Raw genomic sequence first — 21,703 nt, 5'->3', positions numbered from 1 at the left:
TGATGAAATTAGTAGGGTGTATGCTAGCTTTTCCAATTTGGTGTACCTCATTTCTGCCCCTTGAAGTATTTTGCTGATGAAGTATATTGGGCGCTGGGTCTTGTCCTCTTCCCTAACTAGGACTGCTGCCATTGCTTGCATGGTCACGGCCAAGTACAACTACAGGGGCTCGCCCTTTTTGGGGTTGCTGAGTACGGGGGGTTCCGAGAGTATATTTTTAAAGTGGTTAAATGCCTCTTCACACTCCTGGGTCCATTCAAAGGTGATTCCTTTCTTTATTAAGTTGACGAATGGGATGGCCCTCTCGGCCGAGGCCCTGAGGAACCGAGACAGAGCCATGAGCTTCCGGTGAGCCGTTGTACATCTTTGATACTTCCAAGACTTGCCATTTTGAGAACAGCTTCACATTTGTCCGGGTTGGCTTCTACCCCTCTTTGTGTTATCATGAACCCTAGGAATTTCCCAGCTTCCATGGCAAACGCGCATTTAAGTGGGTTGAGCCTCATTTTGAATTTTCGCAATGCCTTGAAGACGTCTTGGAGATCGCTTATCAGTTTGCTCGGCTCTGCTATTTTTACCAAGATGTCGTCGACATATACTTCTACCGTCTTGCCGATGAGGTCATGGAAGACTCTGCTCATCAGCCTTTGGTAAGTGGCCCCTGCATTCTTCAGTCCGAAGGGCATTACCTTGTAGCAATAGGTGCCTCCTGGTGTTATGAAGGCTGTCTTGTCTTCGTCGGGTTGGTGCATCGAGATCTGATTGTAGCCAGAATAGGCATCCATGAAACTGAGAAAATGGTACCTTGCTGCCGAGTCTACCAGGGTGTCAATGTTGGGGAGGGAAAAGAGTCTTTTGGGCATGCCTTGTTCAGGTCAGAGTAATCTACGCACATCCTCCATTTCCCGCTAGCCTTCTTGACTAAGACAATGTTAGATAGCCATGTTGAGTATTCGAGTTCTTTGATGAACCCTGCTTCTAACAGTCCTGCTGTTTGCCTGGCGACTTCTTCAGCTCTTTCTTGTGACATCTTTCTTCGTCGTAGGGCTACCGATTTGGCCTCAGGTTTGATGGCTAGCCAGTGAGACATGACCTCAGGATCCAACCCCGGCATATCTGATGGGGTCCATGCAAAGAGGTCGCTGTTTGCCCTAAAAATTTCCATGAGGGAGCCTTTGAGTTCGTAGGGTAGGTTCCTGTTAATGAAGGTAAATTGATCTATCGACTTCCCTATCTGGAACTTTTCCATGTCCCCTTCTGATTCGGGCCTTGGTTTGTCCTCCATCCTGACGTCTAGATCTGCTAGGAACACGCCAGCTGCCTTTTTCAACTCTTTCCTTAAGGAGAGACTGGCGCTGTCGTAGGCGACCGCCGTTTCTAGGTCTCCTCTTATGAACCGATCGTTCCCTTGTCCGTTATGAACTTCATCGTTAGGAACTTGGTGCATATTACAGCTGAAAATTCATTGATGGTTTTCCTTCCTAGGATGATGTTATAGGCAGTGGAGTCTCTAAGAACTACGAAATCTGCCATAACCGATTTCCTAGCGTCACCAGTTCCTAGGCTGATTGGGAGGGAAATCGTCCCATCGGGCTTGATGTAGTTGTCACCTAGTCCCATGACTCCATGTTGGTAATTTTTGAGGTCAGATTCCTTGAATCCCATGGCGTCGAACACGTTTCTGAACAGGATGTTAGAGTCGGCTTCTGTGTCCGACCACAATGTTAATTACGAACGTTGGGGGGTTGCCGGCATCTCCTGAAGGTTCTTTCCTTGGCTTGATAGCTCGGCTCCGTTTTTCCTCAGAGCGCTCCCTTTCCCGCCTCCTCGGTTCTCTGATGAGCCAGGAAAATTCGCTTAGCTTCCTTCTCTGATGGCCTGTTCCAAGGCATCTTTGAGATCGAAGCAGTCTTGGGTCTTGTGCCCGAATCCCTTGTGATAATCACAGTAAAGGTTTTTGTTGCCTCCTGTTCTCTCTTTTAGGGGTCTAGGCCTTGACAGGATTCCGTTGTCTGCGATTTGTTGGTAAACTTCTACTATGGGCGCTGTAAGTGGCGTGTAGTTCGTGAACCTTCCTATTCGTGGGTGCTTGGGTGGTTTGTTTAGGCTGCTGTCTCTGGGAGCTTCTTTGTACCTGTCTGTTTGGGGGGCCTGTCGGGTTAACGAGCTAGGGAGCTACCGTTTGTTGGCTGCTACTACCTGACTAACTTCTTCGTCGTTGATGTATTCTTTGGCGACGCTTTGAATTTCCTGCATGGTCCACACGGGTTTGGTTGTGATGTGCTTCCTAAAGTCTTCATTTAGTAGGTCATTTGTTAGGCATAGGCTAGCAACTGAATCTGTGAGGCCTTCAATCTCCAGGCACTCGTTGTTAAACCTATCTAGGAATTTCCTAGTCGGCTCCCCAGGTTTTAAGGTGACCCCCAGTAGGTTTATTGGGTGTTTTGCTTTGGCTATGCGTGTCGTGAATCGGGCTAGGAACTTTTGGGATATGTCTGCGAAGGTTGTGATGGACCCTTGTGGGAGCGTGTTGAACCATCGAATTGCAGGTCCGGCCAGCATTACAGGGAATGCCCGGCATCTGACCGCGTCGCCTACTCCTTCCAAATTCATCCTTGCTTCGAAGGCTGTGACATGCTCCTGGGGGTTCTTGATCCCATCATACCTCATGTCTGTCGGTTTGTCGAAGTTTCTCGGAAGTCGGACCTTGAGGATTGCCGGGTGGAAGGGGGTCGCACCCATGATGACGGGGTTTCTCATGTCTCCCGGTCTCCTGCTTTTGGGATCCCCAACAGCTTTCCGACCTGCTCTGAGCAAGTTTGGCTTTTGCTTGCGTGTGTGCCTCTTCGTGCCTCGTCAGGCTTCTACCCTGGCTGTCTTGGGCTTTGGAGGGGGAGCGGGTGTAGGTGGGGGGCCGATTCGTGCCGCCGTGTGAGTGGCCAGAGTTTTCGTGGGACTAGCCCCTCACCACCAACTCCCGCTCGAGGTTTTGTACTCTGTGCCTGAGTTCCTACATGATCTAGGCGCTGTCGGCTCCAGTTCCCCCGAAGGGGCGCCTTTCGGGGGTTTCGGTATACGTTTGGTTGGGTTAAACGGATGGTCTCGGGTGCTCTGCAGCGCGGACTATCGAGCTCACTCTGCTCAGACGGGCCCTGCCTCCTTCGCGGAGCTCCTCCGAAGTGATGGGTCGCTCCATGTTCGCGCCTGGGATCCCCACAGACGGCGCCAATGTTCGTGACCTGGTTATCTCGGGTTGTCAGTGGGAGATGGGTTGGTGAGAGGGAAGTCCCGGACGGTGTGTGGAGCGAGGGAAGCTGTGTGTTGGTGACGTCGGAGGATGGACAGAGAGAGGGGATGGCCACCTGCAAGGACACTCCGACGCTCAAGTCAGAGTCCGTACTGGGGGTGGCAGAATTAGGTCAGGATGTGACGTACTTTAGGGGGAGTGCTGACCTCTCCCCTTATATACTGTGTTGGGTGGGCCTAAAGGTGACCTGGCTCACTGCCCAGGATGCCTTGCGCTGCTCCTGCTCACGTGGGGAAGCGTTGGTGTTCCTAACCGTCGGGTTGGGATTCAGGTCTGATCCCAATGACTTCGACCCGATCATTTTGGCTAGGTGATTTGGTCCGTACAGTGAGCGTGGTCGTATGCTGCCAGGGTCGGGTATCCGAAGACCGACCCGTAGGGTTTCTTTATCGTTTCGGGTTTGGACCGGAGGCGCTCCGACCCGGCGAGTAGCGAGTAGGCGGACTGGGCTTAAAGCGGTCTGTAACACTCACAAAGATCGAGAAAGACTCATGCTCCAGTCGTCGATACTCTTCTCGATTCCAAACCCGAGAATCCTTTCCTAGGTTCCTAGATCTACCCCACCCAGTGTTTCTCTCCCATGCTCTCTCTCGCTCTTTCGCTCTCATTCCCACTGTTTTCTAATATCTGAAGATTGATTACTGGACCACAAACGATGCTAGCTGAATTATTGGAACTTATTTCCTTTTCTCTTATTAAAAAATAATATAATTATATAAAATCTCAATGATCAATAAGCCTAGGGGTGCGTACACCTATTTTTCTTTCTTCTATTATTGTATTTTACTGACCAAAATGAAAAAATTATTGAGGTTTTGTTCTTATTGATGAACCAATGGAAATTATCATAAAGACAAAAACATTTATTTCAATCAACAACATCTGCAGTCACAAGAGATTTAGCTTGGTGATAGACTATGATGATATGATATAAATAGTCATAGATCTTAAAATTATGCTATTACAGTAATTGTTATTCATCAATTCTTTAATTTGTAAAATAGTTGTTATTCCAATCTCATTTGTTTATTATATATATGTCACTTTAATGGTTACCATTTTGATTCATATTGGACGCATCAGCTACCCTACCTCACTCTTTTGGCCAAAAGGTACATGAAAAACAACCCTTGGTGGAATTAGAATAATAGTTAACAAAATAATTTTGAAGGGTAAAGGAGATCAAAGGGGTCGAATCCGAATATCAATAGAAGCTAATATATTTTCTGTGGGCATGCAAACATGCTTAATCATAATTAATTACCAGCTAATTATATCAATGGAATCCGATTACTATGTGTTCATAACACGCAGCTGAAGAAAAGAAAATAATCCTTAAAGATCTATTTTGTGTTTAAACTTTATTCCAATAATATAATATATAGTAAATCAGATCTAAATACCTGTATGTACGCTAGTAAAAATCACTTTTTCCTTCGATGGTACGAAGGCGCTATGCGTATCCACACCGAGACCAACATTTACTGTCAACCCCTTGACCAATGGACATCTGATCTAAATTGAGAAACCTCTTGCAACTCTTTGCACACCATAAAATTCTTCTCTAAGAATTAGTCTCACATACATTTATGTGCATAGAGGTAAAGGAATAACAACCCTTGTTATTCTCTCTGTCTTTCTCATGTTTACCTCTACTCTTGGCGTACCTATATATAGTATGAGATTTGTTGTTGATTTTAAATTTGAATCTCAATTCAATTTTAAATCATATCTTACTATTTTAATTTGAATATTTCAAATTTATGAATCATATCATAATTCAATTTGAAACAGAATCAGTTAGGATCTCATCCAACTTTATAATTCAAATTTAAAAATAGAATAACTAATTATTCTCAAATCTCATTTAATATTCTCAATTATCATACTATTATTATATTTTTGGTGCTAGCAAAAAATATAATAATATTCTATTTGAATTAATATAATTATTTATTTAATCAAATCAAAATAATAATTAAATAATTCTATAGCAAATATTAGAACACTCGTTAGTGTGTGACCCCATAGGTTCAATACTAAGCGGGTAGTAAATTAGTCATACTAAATTTACTAATCAAGGTTGGCGTCTAGCAACACTCCTCAACGACCCGATAGTATGAAGTAATATATTTTTACTAAGAACCTCAGAAGAACAAAGTATAATTCCTTCCATCTTTCCAGCTCTTGGTTAACCCTTAGAGTATGGTTTAATTGTCAAACTCTAACTTGTTACCTTTATTATAATGAACTGTGAATGGCCTAAGAAACTCATTTCGTCATTCATTCAATCTTCTTGACCAAGGTTTTATTCATCTCAGTCATTATAATCATAGAGCTCAAACTCTTTACCGAGAGTTGACGGATTCCTTATTGACTAATCATTAATTCTACAAGTATTTAAATCATACCCAATATCCATTCAACTAGCACCCTGGGGTATTAGGTGTCCGGAATCAAAGTATAATAAATACATTGTTAATTACTATGACAGTCGCAAGTCAAAGGAAACTCTATTACTATGTTCATCTTAAAAATATCCTATTGACAATTATACGGTAATTATAACCATTAGGAATTCTCAAAGTGAGTCAGTTCAATGGTCATATCTCTATATGCACCATCTATATATATAATTTAATAAATGAGATCTATTAATCTTCTTCCAATGAAGACCATTATATATATATTGATCTTTCCGAATTATTAATGTCCTTTTTATTAAATTTAATCTAGGACGTTATTATATTAACATTTTAATATAATAACAATAACAAATTATTTGAAATATGATTGATTGGATTGTGGTCATACTCCTTATTCCCAACAGTCGAATCCGAATATCAATGGAAGCTAATATATTTTCTGTGGGCATGCAAACATGCTTAATCATAATTAATTACCAGCTAATTAAGCTAGTTGCTTCTTATTCTTTTGGAGTATGTTAAGGATACCATTATTTGTTTGTAGTTGGGTGCCGAATATATATAAAAGTAAATGAACTTATAGACAAATAGCTAGTACTAGGGATCAAATACAAAGAATATTAATTACATATAGGTGATGAGTATAGGATCAGAGGCATCTATATAATATGACCAAAATCTAGTAAAAAAATGTTGTTTTAGAAGATATGGTAGCTGTGTTGCACACCGCAATGTTTGGTCCTTTTAGAATGATTTTACACACAAAAAGTCATATCAATTGATAGTTTTCTTGAACTAGTTTTTAGTTTTATTCTATCTGTTGGGACTAAAATATTTGTGGCCAATGACAAATATTAATTCCGTGGGCACGGAGATAAATAGTCCATCATAAGAAATTGTTACGTTTATTGAAGGCATAGTGAGATAGAAGAAATAAGTATTAAGTAGTATAAGAAAATGAAATGGTTTTAATTTGCACGTGGTGCAGGGTTTGAGGAAAGAGAGTACGAGAATGGACTGTCATTGTCTTCAGTTGTGGCCTGGCGGCTGAACCTTCCGAGTTTGAAGCAAGCATGTCTTTTTTCATTTCTTTCCTTATTGTATTATGTAATCAATCTGATTTGTAACAACTAAACAAACAAACGTCGTATAGTTATTGGATCATAATACAGGCTTTTAACAAAAAATAAATTATAATAATATGTTCATTGCAAATGTGCCGTTTGAATACAAACTGCAAACTCATCGGTCACAAGTGGTACCTTATTTTTAAATTTAAATACATAGAGATTAACTTACCTTTTTTTAAGTAGCTATATATTTGTATAAAATTTTATTACATTCATAATAAGACATAAAATTTAAAATGAGTGGGAATAAATTAAAGAAAAGAAAACCATAAGAAGAATGTTTCAGCATCTAAGGACAGGGAACAGGACAAAGATTAGCGAGAGTTAGTTCGCATTCTAAATTACTAAGCCTCCAAAATTGATAACAACATAATCGTCATTGGATTTTAGCTTTCAATTCCACTGAATCATTCAAATAGTGGGCCACTTATTTTTATTAGATTTATTTGTCAGTTTTAACCTTACTCCTACATATGTCCAAGGACTTCCAAGATATTGAAAGATCATTGATTTGATGCTTGAGAATTGTGACATCACATGTACTGGTAAATTAAAGCATCATTTTAATATTTTAAGTTTTTAGCCACCATTAATTAGGATTATTAGGTGTTAACCTTTGTTTCCCCTAGACCTAATATAGCCTGGTATTGGCGATGATTGATTATAAGGAAATGTTGTTACAATATTTCTATGGAAGTTTAAAGTTTTTGTTTAATCAAACGCTTGCATAATTAACCTTTTAAAGGTTTCAATATACATTGATACAAACTTGCTTCAATTTAACATATAATCAACATATTAGGAGATACCCTTCTATATAATGAAATTAAAATTACAAAATTACCTGATGAGATCTGCTTATTGATTTTTTTTAAACATTTTTTTTAGCATACTCAAAACATGAAGAAACTCCAATTCAGTGCTGCTTGTTCTTGTTTAATGCCTTTCCCTCGTCAACTAATCTTATCGTCCTTCCATTGAAGCCAGTTAGTGAATTCATCAAGGGTTTTGATGTCAGCTCTGTAGTGCTTCTGAATAAACTCAAGGAGCATGGATCATGTAAAATCAGGGTAGAGCCTTGAGCTCAAATTGTCCACTAACTCACATGGTGGCATCACAACCTTGTCACTTCTTGGACACAAGAAGAAAGCAAGTGATTTTCTTGTCTTGCTATTCACCACTGCCCTGTGCAAACAACTCTTGTATCTCCCATTTGAAAGAGCCTAATAATCAACATACAAACCCAAAACAATTATATATATTAGGAGGTTAAACCATTAATTATGTGGTTAAGTATGTATAGTGTTACATACCATGAACGTATCACCAATGTTGACGACAAAAGCATTGAAATTTGGGATAACTGAGTGCCACTGATCGTCAAGGTAAACTTGGAGGCCACCAACTTGGTCCTGGTGGAGAATTGTTAAGGATGTTGGTGTTAGATAATGTATTAGGACCTAATATTTATTTATTTCTGTTTTATGCTTATGTGTATGATTCAGTTAATAGGGTCAAAGTCATTAGTGGCCTCAGAGGCAAGTTAATCTTTTTTTTGTTCAGCTAGTTTCTATTTTTAAGGAAGTGGAGTCCTATTCTTAAGGTAGTGGAGTGAGTGGTTAGTTTTTTTTCTTCTTTCTGTTATTGTATTTAACAGTTTATTGAATAGTGTCAGTAGTTAGTTTTGCTTCTTCAGTTCTCTAGTGTTCAACTCTCTCTCTTTTTTTTTTCTCTGAACATACAACAGTTCGAGTATGAGTTCTGCAAATTCATTGCAGGACAGTGAGTGAGAGTGTGTGAGGATTGAGTGAAACAACAACAAATTGGTATCAAGAGCCTTAAGTATCTTAAGGGTTGTGGTGATGGAAGCTTCATCAACAACTATTGGGCTAGCAGGCATTGCTCCTCCAATCCTTGATGGGAGCAATTATCATGTCTGGCAAGTGAGGATGAAAGCATTCCTTGAAGGAGCTGATATGTGGGAGGCAGTGGAGGATGACTACGTGGTGCCTCCATTGGTTGCCAATCCAACTGCAAATCAACAAAAGCTCTACAAAGAACGTGTGACTAGAAAAGCCAAAGCAAGATCTAGTCTCTATGCTGCTGTTACTCCTATTATTTTTAATAGGATCATGAGTCTAGAATCTGCAAAAGATATTTGGGATTTCTTGAAGAAAGAATATGAGGGCAATAAGAAGATTAAAGGAATGAAAGCAATGAACCTTAAAAGGGAGCTAGAAAGAGTGCAGATGAAGGAAAATAAATCAGTTCAAGAATTTGCTGATAAACTCCTAGACTTAACCAATAAATTGGCACTGTTGGGTACTGATCTTGGAGAGGAAAGACTTGTCGAGAAGCTCCTGTGTTCTATACCTGAAAGATTTGAAGCTACTATAGCATCTCTTGAGAACACAAGAGAAATCTCAAAGATGCCATTTGCTGAAGCAGTTAGTGCTCTTCAAGCACAAGAACAAAGGAGGGTACTGAGGAGAGGAGATGAGCCAGTTGAAGGTGCAATGCAGGCTAGGGTGAAGCATGGAAGTGGTGAGAAGAAGAAGCAAGGCAAGCAGTTTGGTGCTCAACAGACCAGTTTTAGTTCAAGTGATGCACAAGTGAGGAAAAGGAGTGATGAAGCCTGCAAACACTGTGGAAAGAAAGGTCATCCTTTCTTTAGGTGTTGGAGAAGACCAAATGTAGTTTGCAGGAAGTGTGGGAAGATGGGGCACATAGAGAGAATCTGCAAAGAAAAGAGCTCTCAACAAGGAGAGGCTCAAGCAGCTGCAGGTGAAGTGGAGCAATTATTTGTTGCTTCAGGCTTTGTGTCTCAAGTCTCACGTGATGGATGGCTGGTGGACAGTGGCTGTTCCAATCACATGTCAGGAAATGAGGCAATTTTCACTAATATTGACAGATCAGTCAATACTAGAGTGAGAATTGGGAATGGTGATCATCTAGAGGTTGAAGGAAGAGGCAATGTGTTACTTGAAGGCCCTGGAGGAGTGAAGCTGATGTCTGATGTCTACTATGTTCCCAAGATAGATCAGAATCTTCTGAGTGTGGGACAGTTAGTTGAGAAGGGCATGAAGATTGTGTTTGATAAGAATGAATGTGCTATTGCAGATGAGGAGGGCAAACTCTTGTTTAGGATCCCTATGCAGAACAAAACATTTGCATTCGATCCTGCAAGCAAAGAGAGCAAAGCTATGGCATGTGTGCAGGGTCAGGAGGAGTTGTGGCATAGAAGGTTGGGTCACTTTCACTATAAGGGATTGCAGTTTATGCAGAGGCATGGTTTAGTTGAAGACTTGCCTCAGTTGGGAAGTGAAGTGTCTGATTGTGAAGTATGTCTGCAAGGGAAGCTAGTAAGGAAGCCATTCCAGAAAACAAGATGGAGGGCCAAGAAGAAGCTTCAACTGGTTCACTCAGATGTTTGTGGGCCTATGCCTGAGGAGTCACTGAACAAAAGCAAGTACTTTGTGACCTTCATTGATGACTGCACAAGATTTTGCTGGGTCTACTTTCTCAAACAAAAATCAGAAGTTGATGAAGTATTTCTGAGGTTCAAACAAGAGGTGGAGAATGAAGCAAATTGTAAAATAAAGACAGTGAGGAGTGATAATGGTGGTGAGTATACCTCAAAAAGGTTCAAAGCCATCTGTGAGGACTCTGGCATAAAGCAGCAGTTTACAGTTCCTTACACTCCCCAACAAAATGGGGTGAGTGAAAGGAAAAATAGAAGCATTGTGGAGATGGGAAGATGTATGCTACAAGGCAAACAACTACCCAAGAGCTTCTGGGCAGAAGCAGTAAATACTGCTGTCTTCTTGTTGAATAGGTTACCAACCAAAGCTCTCAACAAGCAGACATCATTCGAGGCATGGCACGGGTACAAACCAAAGGTTAGTGGACTAAGAACATTTGGTTGTCTATGCTATTACTTGACTCCTTCAGTCAGTAGAGACAAGCTTGATCATAGAGGTGAGGCTGGTATCTTTGTAGGGTATAGTTCTCAGTCTAAAGCCTATAGAGTGTATTGTCCTGATGCACAAAAGATTACTGTGAGTAGAGATGTGATTTTTTGTGAAGATAAAAATTGGGAGAGGGCAGTATTTGAAAAGAAAATGGCTGACAATATTGTAGTTGAAGCTAATGTGCAGAATGAGGATGAGTTAAATGAGGAAGCAGATCTATAGAATGAGTGTGAGCTTATTGAAGATGAATTGATTGATAGTTTGCCTATGCGAGGTACAAGACCACTGGCAGAGGTCTATGCCAGATGTAATGTGGCTCTCCTAGAACCAGGAACAGTTGAGAAAGCAAAAGGAAGTGTGGAGTGGGCCTCAGCTATGAAAGAAGAACTGAGCATGATCAACAAGAACAACACATGGCAACTTGTGTCTAAGCCTGATCACAAGAAGACTATAGGTGTCAAATGAGTTTTTAAGACAAAATTGAATCCAAATGGCACTGTGAACAAGTATAAAGCCAGGTTGGTTGTGAAGGGATATGCTCAAGTGAGTGGGGTGGACTACTCTGAAACTTTTGCTCCGGTTGCTCGCATGGATACCATCAGATTGCTACTAGCTGTTGCTGCACAGAAAAGGTGGACCATCTATCAGCTGGATGTGAAATCAGCTTTCCTAAATGGTGACCTATCTGAGGACATCTATGTAGACCAACCAGAAGGATTTGTTGTTAAAGGCCATGAAGACAAAGTGTATAAGCTGAGGAAAGCCTTGTATGGGTTGAAACAAGCTCCCAGGGCTTGGTATAGCAAAATTGATTGTTATCTGCATCAGCTTGGGTTCCAGAAGAGTCTAAGTGAAGTCACTCTGTACTACAAACAGAGTGAGAGAGGCCTTGTGGTGGTGTCTATCTATGTCGATGATCTGCTTGTTACAGGAGAGAAGGAGAGTGAGATAATGAAGCTGAAGGTAGGACTGATGAAGCAGTTTGAGATGACAGATTTGGGGAGAATGTCTTACTTTCTTGGCATGGAGATTCAGCAAAAAGAAGGTGAGATATTCATCTGTCAGAGAAAGTACATCAGAGAGGTCCTAAAGAGATTTGAAATGGGAGAATGCAAGACAGTCACTACTCCTGTTAATCAGAAAGAGAAGTTAAGCAAGAGTAATGTGCAGGATTCTGAGCATGAGAATGAGTACAGAAGTCTAGTAGGCTGTCTAATGTATTTAACAACTACTAGGCCTGACATTCAGTATGCAGTGAGTATTCTATCGAGGTTCCTTCATTGTGCAGCTAAGGAACATCTTACTGCAGCAAAAAGGGTGTTGAGATATCTAAAGGGGACTCAAAGTTATGGTGTGAAATTCAAAGCAGTTCCTGAGATGAAGCTGGTTGGTTTTGTAGATAGTGACTGGGGTGGTTCGGTGGAAGACATGAAAAGCAGAATGGGTTTCTGTTTTTCACTTGGATCAGGTTGTTTTTCCTGGAGCTCAAAGAAGCAGGAAGTTGTAGCACAGTCTACAGCTGAAGCTGAATTTGTGGCTGCAACTGCAGCTGCAAAGCATGCAGTATGGCTCAGGAAGTTACTCTGTGATTTGGGGCTGCAAGAGAAAAGATCAACTGTGTTGTATATGGACAATCAAGCTGCAATTGCAATTGCTCAGAATCCAGTCTTTCATGGCAAGACTAAACATTTCAAGCTGAGATTCTATTATTTGCGTGAAGCACAACAGGAGGAAGAGGTGGAGCTGAAGTATTGCAAGATAGATAATCAGATAGCTGATGTCTTCACCAAGCCTCTTGCTGTTAGTCGATTTAGTCAATTGATTCATGAAGTTGGAATGTGTCAAGGTCTCTAATCCAAGGAGGAGAAATGTTAGATAATGTATTAGGACCTGATATTTATTTATTTCTGTTTTATGATTATGTGTATGATTCAGTTAATAGGGTCAAAGTCATTAGTGGCCTCAGAGGCAAGTTAATCTTTTTTTTGTTCAGCTAGTTTCTATTTTTAAGGAAGTGGAGTCCTATTCTTAAGGTAGTGGAGTGAGTGGTTAGTTTTTTTTCTTCTTTCTATTATTGTATTTAACAGTTTATTGAATAGTGTCAGTAGTTAGTTTTGCTTCTTCAGTTCTCTAGTGTTCAACTCTCTCTCTTTTTTTTTTCTCTGAACATACAACAGTTCGAGTGTGAGTTCTACAAATTCATTGCAGGACAGTGAGTGAGAGTGTGTGAGGATTGAGTGAAACAACAACAGATGGATCACAATGAGGGCGAGGTCAGGTTTTTGACAAAGGAGGGTAGTAATTGAGCCGCATTATTAAATTGTTCTCTTCAAAGAACTCTCTAAAATATGATTTGCTAACTCCAAGGCTCATCCCCAGAAGCTCCATTATCCCCAAAGAAAGATTGCTCATTGTCTCACGGTACTTCTCATACACCTTCCTGCATGTATGTAAGTCATGTCAAGTCAAATTTACAATGCTCTAAGGACTAGTCTATTGTGGATCTGAATTTTAAATTTTATTTAAGAGTTTGTGGTTGGTTGATAAGTTTTCATATGTACAAGATTATATTCGAACTTCTACATTTATTATTTAGTTCTGCTTACCCGAATTGCTCAAACTCTTTGCCCTGTTTACTGCAAAGGTAGTCCTTGACAAGGTTGGGTGAGTGTTTTTTATCTGCTGAGTATTGAAAGGAGAGTGTCTCCTTCCATGGAAGCTTAGAAGAAAATTTACTGGTGAAGCTCCTAGCATAGCCACAGTGCTCCCCTGTTTTCCTCTGAGCTCTCTGTTTCTGGGACAGGGGAAGCTCAAAGAAATAATCCATCAAAGCGTGAGCATCAGTGATCAAGTTCCTGTCTATGCCGTGGTTGACGACGAGGAAGAAGCCGTGCTTCTAACATGCTTCGCCAACAAGGCTTGAGGCTTTCATTGCGGCAAGGGATCGCCGGAAGGAAGCCTCCAAGATCAATGAATGGGACCTGAAGCTCAGGGACATGGACTGAGGCTTTCTCGTGGTAAGGCCAAATGAACTGTGACGGTAGGTTGAGTTGGTGGCTGAGGACGGAGGCATCAAACACCAATGGGGTTCTTTTGGTGGTTGAGGCATCGAGTGCATGCAGTCTATTGCCATTGCATTCAAGGAGAAGAAAAAGAAAAAAGAGTTAGAGAGATGCGATGAAAGAAAAGCCAAGGCCGTTTGTTGGGGAAATTGTAGAACAAATATTGGAATCTTATATAAGCACCCACACCTTCACTATTTTCATACAAATTTCATAGAGTACTCCGCTCCCTAGTACTCCTCTTTTATAAAGTTATTTTTGCCTATTTTTTGAGGATATTCTTAGGTATTATATCAAGTAGTTTAATTAAATATATTGAATCATCTATTGTATCTCAATTATTATCTTAATATTTTTATATAAATATATTTTTTTAATAATATGATTTTAATGTTAATTTTATTAAGATTAATATGTTTTACAATAAAATTAAACAGTCAAGTACTTTTTAAATCAAGTCCAATTAAGTTTGTTTATTGTATGCACACTTTTTTGAAATTTTTGTCATTTTTGTCATTTTTTTATCTTCAAAATTAGATCATAGAAATTTTTTATGCATAATACAAAAATTTTTTAAGGATTATATGCTCAAAATATTAGCACCCAACTAACAAAATACATACAATACAAAAAAAATTGAAGAATCACGTATTTAGAACTTAGACACTCAATTAATAAAATACTCACAACATCAAATTTTTTTTGAAAAATCACATACCCAAACTATTAACTCACTCAACTAATAAAATACATTCACAACAAAAATTAATGTGTTATATGTAAATTTTTTTATGTTATATTGATAAATTTATATTATATGAAATTTTTGTGTTATACTATTAAATTTTTGTACTCTTTAACAAAATTTTCTATGCTAAAGAAACAAAGAGAAGCAGAAATGTAACATTCTACTATACTTAGTGCATGTTTGGGCGCCTTTATTTTGTTCAAAAAAGATCTTTTTTCAATGAAAAAAGATCTTTTTTTATTTTTTAATGTGTTTGGCAAATTTCTAATAGTAAAATAAAAAAAAGATCTTTTCTGAGAAGCTGTAATTTACATCTTTTTTTAAAAGATCTTTTTTTCTTAAAAAAAAGATGTTTTTCATGCAATAAATAAACAAAAAAGTACTTTTATATTGTTATACCCAAACATAATTGATAGATAAAAAGACCTTTTTACATGAGATATCCAAACATAAAATTACTTTTACTTCTCTATAAGATCTTTTAAAAAAAGATAACTTGAAAAAAGACCTTTTCTTAGAAGCTCATCCAAACAAGCCCTTAATCTTATTCTTAAGTCATAAAACTGAGATAGTATGGTATTACGACTTCTAAAAGTAAAAATATATACATAGTAATAAGGAAAAAGATACTCAATTATGAGTCTTGAAAAACGGGTAAAACAAATTCGCAAAAAGAAAAGCACAACGCTCGAGTAATCGAATTACTTGCGTGTTAAGAAACCTAGAAGGAAGAGATAAAGATAAATAAGAGAATAAAGGAAATACAAGGGAAACATCATAGCTAGCTCCTGACTAGCGAAGCCAAGGCTGGCCGTAGCATATATATATATATATAATAACAAGTTTCTTGGAGAGCAAGCTAAGTAACTAAGTACATATATACATAATCTGATAAACCAAAACACCCCAGGGACTACTCCGCTTGAAGATCCAGACACCTAGCGAGGAGCCTCTCGACCTGCATCTGAAAAAGACAACACAGTATGGAATGAGAACCGGATGTTCTCAGCATGGTAAAGGTGACACGCGTATAATAAATAAGGTCCTAGAAATGCCAGAGGCAATCCTAGAAACTCCATCATACCGTTGTAAAACTTAATTTCTAAACAGAAGCCAGAAATAGGGGTAGGTGTTCTAAACCTGCCTAACTCACTCAGTTTAAACCTAACCTAACTTCAAACCATTTCACCCTTACTCCATCCCTCCGTCATCCATAATTCAGCAAATACAAGCAACCAAACAAATTCACGCACAAGTAATAGACAGATAGTGCAAGTAGCAAGTATAACAGGTAGCAGGATGTATACATACAGTTAGGCAAACTCATGAAATGCATAGCAATCAAAACAAACAAATGCATATGATGCATGCCTGTCCTATGGCTAATGGGGCCCATCTGTCGCTTATCTAGCCAACCCGACAAGTCCGAAAACCTTAGATTGTCCCCTGTCGCGCATTCCCAAGAGTCTATGCATAGAGTTCATATTCATTCATCATATAATCACTTAATGGGGGTTATCCATACCCGGGAATTTATACGTGTCCAGTTACCCTTACGACGTAGGGTCAACAAAGTATCGAGATTCAACCTGGAACACGTGGTGACAAGCCACGTTCTTACCCAGGAAAACTCGTATCTCAAATATCTTTATTCATAAGCCAAAACAATTATCATCAATATATCATCAAATGGCAAGCCTTAACTTTAGACCTCATTAACGTTCTCATTTCCTTCATAAAAGTCACCGTTTACAACTTTCTTCACCCTCAAGTTATCTTGTTTTTCTAGCTTCCTTTGTCTACTGGACCTAGAACCATACTTAAAGCCTTAAAGGGAAGAAAATGAAGGTTTAGAAGTGGAAAATTGGTTTAAAACATCCAAAACCAATTTTTGCAGTAGGCAGCATCCGCGCGTACGCGCAAGCCACGCGGACGCGTGACGAAGGTTTAGAAGTGGAAAATTGGTTTAAAAACAGCCAAAACCAATTTTTGCAGCAGGCAGCATCCGCGTATACGCGCAAGCCATGCGCACGCGTGGGTGTACATCAAGTCATGCGTACGCGTGAGTCATGCGTATGCGTGAATATGCACACACGCGTACGCACGCTTCTCGCGTAGGCGTCGCCAAAATTCCACACCACGCGTACGCGCAAGCCACGCGCACGCGTGGGTGGACGTGTTTTGAAAAAAAAGGGCAGAATGCCCATAAGCATTCTGCAACCAGATTTTACCATCCTGCAACACAGTTTTATACCTCAAACTTGCAACATCCATAACTTTCTTTAAGAAATTTCATTTTTCACAAAATTGATATCAATCAAGAGTAATTAAAACCATCTTTTACTTGCAACAAACCATAAACCAATCAAGAATTTGAGGAGTAAATTATGGATGCCCAAAGTTCATCAAAATTTGGTTTTAACCACTTTCAATAAAACCTCATTTTCACCAACTTAACTTTCTTACCATATAAACCTACATTGTAATGCCATATCCACTCAATTCATCAACAACCATTGCTAATAATAACTTTAATCAACTTAACAAACCTCAATAATTGATAATTACTCACTTTTACCTCATACTTCAACAACCCTTCATTATTCATATCAACATTTCACACACACCAACTTACACCATTTATTTATCAACCTCCCACCAATATACCAATTTAAATGCCATTAGCAAAATCAATCCTTCATACACATTAACCCATCAACTTAACATAATAACTTGTCATTAACAATTACCAATCATAACTCATCAATAACAATATCAACACAACCCATTATAAGCAAGTCCAACAACATGGAATTAATAACATCATCATCCCATTTAATGTTCATCAACATTTATACCAACACAACACAAAGCTACTCATTAAATGCCATTAACAAATTCAACCTATCATATGGTTCTTCTAACCTAAGTTTTCGCAACACCATAAATATTAAACGTGCGAAATTTAAATCATACCTTGGCCGATTACTTAATTCACCCAAGGCAGCCTCTCAACACAAAATCACAGTCTCCTCCAAACTCAAACAAACAGCCCCAAAGCAAGCCTTGTCACCAACAAAACTCCAAGTAATCCAAATGCAAGTCCAAAGCATAAATACCCTCTTAAACTACACCTAATACACATATATATGTTCCAATTCAGTTTTCTATTACCAAAAATAAGATTGAGCTAGGGTTAGGGTATTCTTACCATACCCATATGCTCAATAGCTTGAGCCCACAAGTTCCGGAAGCTAACTTGAACCTAGAACATGGAAATTGGACAAGATTCACCATAAGTTTTAAGTTTACCAAAGAAAGAGGGGTAGAGATTCTGAACTGAATAGGGGACTTACCAATGAAATTATTCGGATAGAAAGGTAGAGCTCGACGCGCTGTGCGCGTGGCCGCGAACGGTGCGGCGATCGGAGCCCGGACGGAGGAGTTATGGTGGTGAGAAGGAAAGGTGAGGGTTATGTTTCATCTCCTCCCCCTTGCTGTTTGTGTTTCGTTGCTTTGTGAAATGAAGAAGATGAAGTTGCTGCTTCATTTATGTTATGGGTCCGGTTGAACCCACAGGCCCGGTTTGGATCCCAGTTCAATTGGTTCGGCTCTTCCGGTCCGATCTTGGACCAAAATTTTGAAATTGTTATCAAAATTCTAATTTCGACGAGCTTTATCCTATTTTGATATTTGTTTTTCATTTCTAATATTCTTATTTAAAATTCGATTTATTGACTAATTATTTACCAATTTTAGCGAGGTTTACAAGAAACAATGATGTATAGATATATTTTTTTGTTTGGGCTTATCCCAATTGAATTAGATTTGGTTACAAAAATATTTGTACATCTAATATCATGGTATATAATCTTTATTGTTTGATTTAATTATCCATTGGTCATATAAGTACAAGTATTTATTAAATGATACAGCTATTATTAAGTACTTTTAGACTGTATTGAAACCCTTGTGATGGACTTCATATGTAGAATGTGTGATTATTAATTTTCATAGTGCTTTTCTACCCTCAACTCATTGTATGTTTGAGAGAGGTCCTGAACCTTTTTAAGGGGAAGCAACTGTAGTAAGTTGATACATATTGAGAAAGCCAAAAACACAAGTACTAACTACTAACACTGACTACTCCCACTATGATATGTCTCTACCAAAACTGAATCATGAATATAACAGTTGTTAGTATTTTAATGATAAATCTTATTGGAAATTTACGGAACAATTGGATTATTAGATTTGGATCAAATGGCAGATCTTGTGGAACTAATATTAGGACTTAGGAGTGTCAAATGCCTAATATATATGGGAGAGTAGGGTAAAGACCCTTAAAAGGACAAGCTTTTTTCTGCTGGTGCCAGCTAAAGTTATCAGAACAACAAAATGACACGCATATAGAGTTAGAGAATTTCATGTCATCATTCATCAAAGTCTCTTTGGTTCCTGCTTTGGTATTAAGTTTACTGCCATTTTCACTTATTACTTTCTCCTAATTCCTATTCTGATATAAATAACTGCTTATTTAGAACAATGAGACAATACTCTTTTCGACATAAAAAGAAAAAAGAATCCCGTTATAATTAATAATGACTAAACTCAATTTTTTATCAAGTTACGTCTTAACGCACACTCCTTCTCATTGAGTTCTATATAATCACTTTCTAGTCACAATCAAGATTCAAATCCTGTAAATTTTCTAAATCTTATAGTGCCACTAAATTCCATTTGAGAATATTATCATTGTATTCATTTTTTAATTTTTTTTATATTCTTTAATTTAGCAGACTAAAGATTAATTCGTCACGAATCAGAGCTTTATTTAAAGGTTTGCCGCTGACCAACGGATTGTTACATGCTACATGCACGAGATTAAATTCAAACTATCGACATTTACTTAAACGAACTAATAAACTAACCATCGGACAAACTCAAAAAGTTCCAAAACAACAAATAATCCACCCCCAAATCATGATTCTACGTTTAATGGGAGAAAAAAAAACAAGGAGAAAAGCAAGAAGTGCTATTTGTTTGTGATGAAAAATAGATGGAACCCACTTTATACTTGTAATAGTAAGGCCCAAAGCTCATGAGGTTCTTGTAGTTGGGCAGCTTTCTTATCTTGCCATGGCATATTACTCATTAAGCCATCCATTAAGCAACCCCCTGTTGGTATTCTTTCCTCCATAATTGCGAGGGACACAAGTGTGTCAGTTTCCATCACCATCTTACTTCCATTGCCACACCAACTGCGATTTACGTTATCATCACTTTATTATATAAACAGTTAGTGCATGTTTTCCCAGTGGGAAAAGCAGTACCACACTATCTACTATCATGGTCGACATTTATATGTTTAAAGTCAGATTTAGATGAGCTTCATATCATATCAAACTATTTAGTTTGCATACAGATAAAAATTTATATTTATATGCTCGCGAATAATAGAAAGAGTTTTGTAATGTCTCCTTCAATTAGAAATGACAACGAAAATTCGTAAATTTGGATATCTATAAAGATATTCGAAGATCACAATACAGATGCATATATATGGAGACAAAAAAAAATCGTTGAGATGATTAGATGAAGATAAAGATCCCTGGAAAATTTTAGAGTTGAAATGAGGATTATATTTTAAAGGAGACCACTTTAATAAAGACACTAAAAATATCTTTTTTAAAAGATGTTTACATGTGTCATGTTATTATCGAACATTTTTATTAAACTGATTAATAATTTATTTTTTAAAAGTAATTCTCCATATACAAGTGATTTTCCATACAAGTCATACAAGTCATTTATAAACACGCTGTTTCACGTTTTTTTGTGCCTCTTTTTCTTCTTCTTCTTTCTCCGTACTTCTTCTTCCTCTTCCTCTTCCTCTTCTTCTTCTTTTTTTGTGTCTCTTTTTCTTCTCTTCCTCCCTCTTTTTTTATTGAAATTTTTTCTCCTTTTTTCGTTTTCTCTTTCTCCTTCATCAAAATTACCAGAAAAAACGAAGAAACATTATTCAAGGTACGTTTCTTGCCTTCTCTTTCTCCTTCTTCTTCTTCTTGCTACACGTTCTTCTTCCTCTTCCTGTTCTTCTTCTTCATTTACGTGCTTTTCTCTTTGTTTTCTTTCTTCGTTATTTTCGGTTTCCATTGTTTTTTGACATCAAGCTCTGAAATCGTTTTTGAAGAAGAAAAAGCAGCAGCAGAAGATGAGGAGGAAAAAGAGAAAGAGTTCTGAATTATGCATAAGGTGTACTTCAACGAATTTTGGGTGTATTTCTTAAATTCTTTGGGTGTATTTTTGTAATCTTTTGGGTGTATTTCTATAATTCTTTGGGTGTATTGATTTCAAGAAGAAATATACTGTCTCTCCCTATATTGGGTGTATTTCTTAAATCCTTTGGGTGTATTTCTGTAATCCTTTGGGTGTATTTCTGTAATCGTTTGGTTTATTTCTGTAACTGTTTGGGTGTATTTCTGTAATCTTTTGGATGTATTTCTATAATCGTTTGGGTGTATTTTTGTAATCGTTCGGGTGTATTTCTGAAGTTCCATCATCTTCAAAATAATTTCAAAGCTTGATTTCAGAAACCATGAAAATCGAAAAAAATCGAAAAAAACAGAAGGAGATCGAAGGCAAAGAGAGAACGCTTTTCCATACAAATCATACAAGTCATTTATATTCACGCTTCTTCTTCTGTAACGCGCGTGTTAGGCCCAACTTGTAAGACTTGTAAACAAAAATGATTTATATGTGTAGCATTCCTCATTTTTTAATAAATTAGAACAAAATCGATTTATTATAACAAATCTAATTATATGTGTATTAATTAAATTAATTTAATTGAGATAATCTCTCCTTATCTTTGTTGAATAATTAGGTATTTCAAATGGAACTATTGTGATAGCAATATTTTTTTATATATATAAAGATGCTAATGTTTGAGGTTTAGAATGTATTTCAAATGAAAATTGTATAACATACACCTACTAGAAACATTATTCGGTGCTATACGTGAAAATTATAACTTTTTCATTAATATATTAATTGAAA

General features: G+C 38.0%; 1 long non-coding RNA gene and 1 pseudogene across 1 annotated transcript; both read right to left on the bottom strand.

Moving 5' to 3' along the window:
- Positions 1-7,816: 7,816 nt before the first annotated feature.
- Positions 7,817-13,967, bottom strand: LOC107466871 (gibberellin 20 oxidase 2-like; annotated as a pseudogene).
- A 1,517-nt stretch (positions 13,968-15,484) lies between these two features.
- On the bottom strand, positions 15,485-18,149 carry LOC107466972 (uncharacterized). The gene is made up of 4 exons (XR_001587830.3): positions 18,001-18,149; positions 17,856-17,909; positions 17,621-17,778; positions 15,485-15,608 (listed from the first exon to the last, which is right to left on the bottom strand). It is a non-coding gene; the product is annotated as an uncharacterized LOC107466972 (long non-coding RNA).
- Between the last annotated feature and the right edge of the window lie 3,554 nt (positions 18,150-21,703).

This window comes from Arachis duranensis, chromosome 9, assembly GCF_000817695.3.
Source record: "Arachis duranensis cultivar V14167 chromosome 9, aradu.V14167.gnm2.J7QH, whole genome shotgun sequence".
Classification (NCBI taxonomy): Eukaryota; Viridiplantae; Streptophyta; class Magnoliopsida; order Fabales; family Fabaceae; genus Arachis; species Arachis duranensis.
This window is presented reverse-complemented; position numbering and strand designations above follow the sequence as displayed.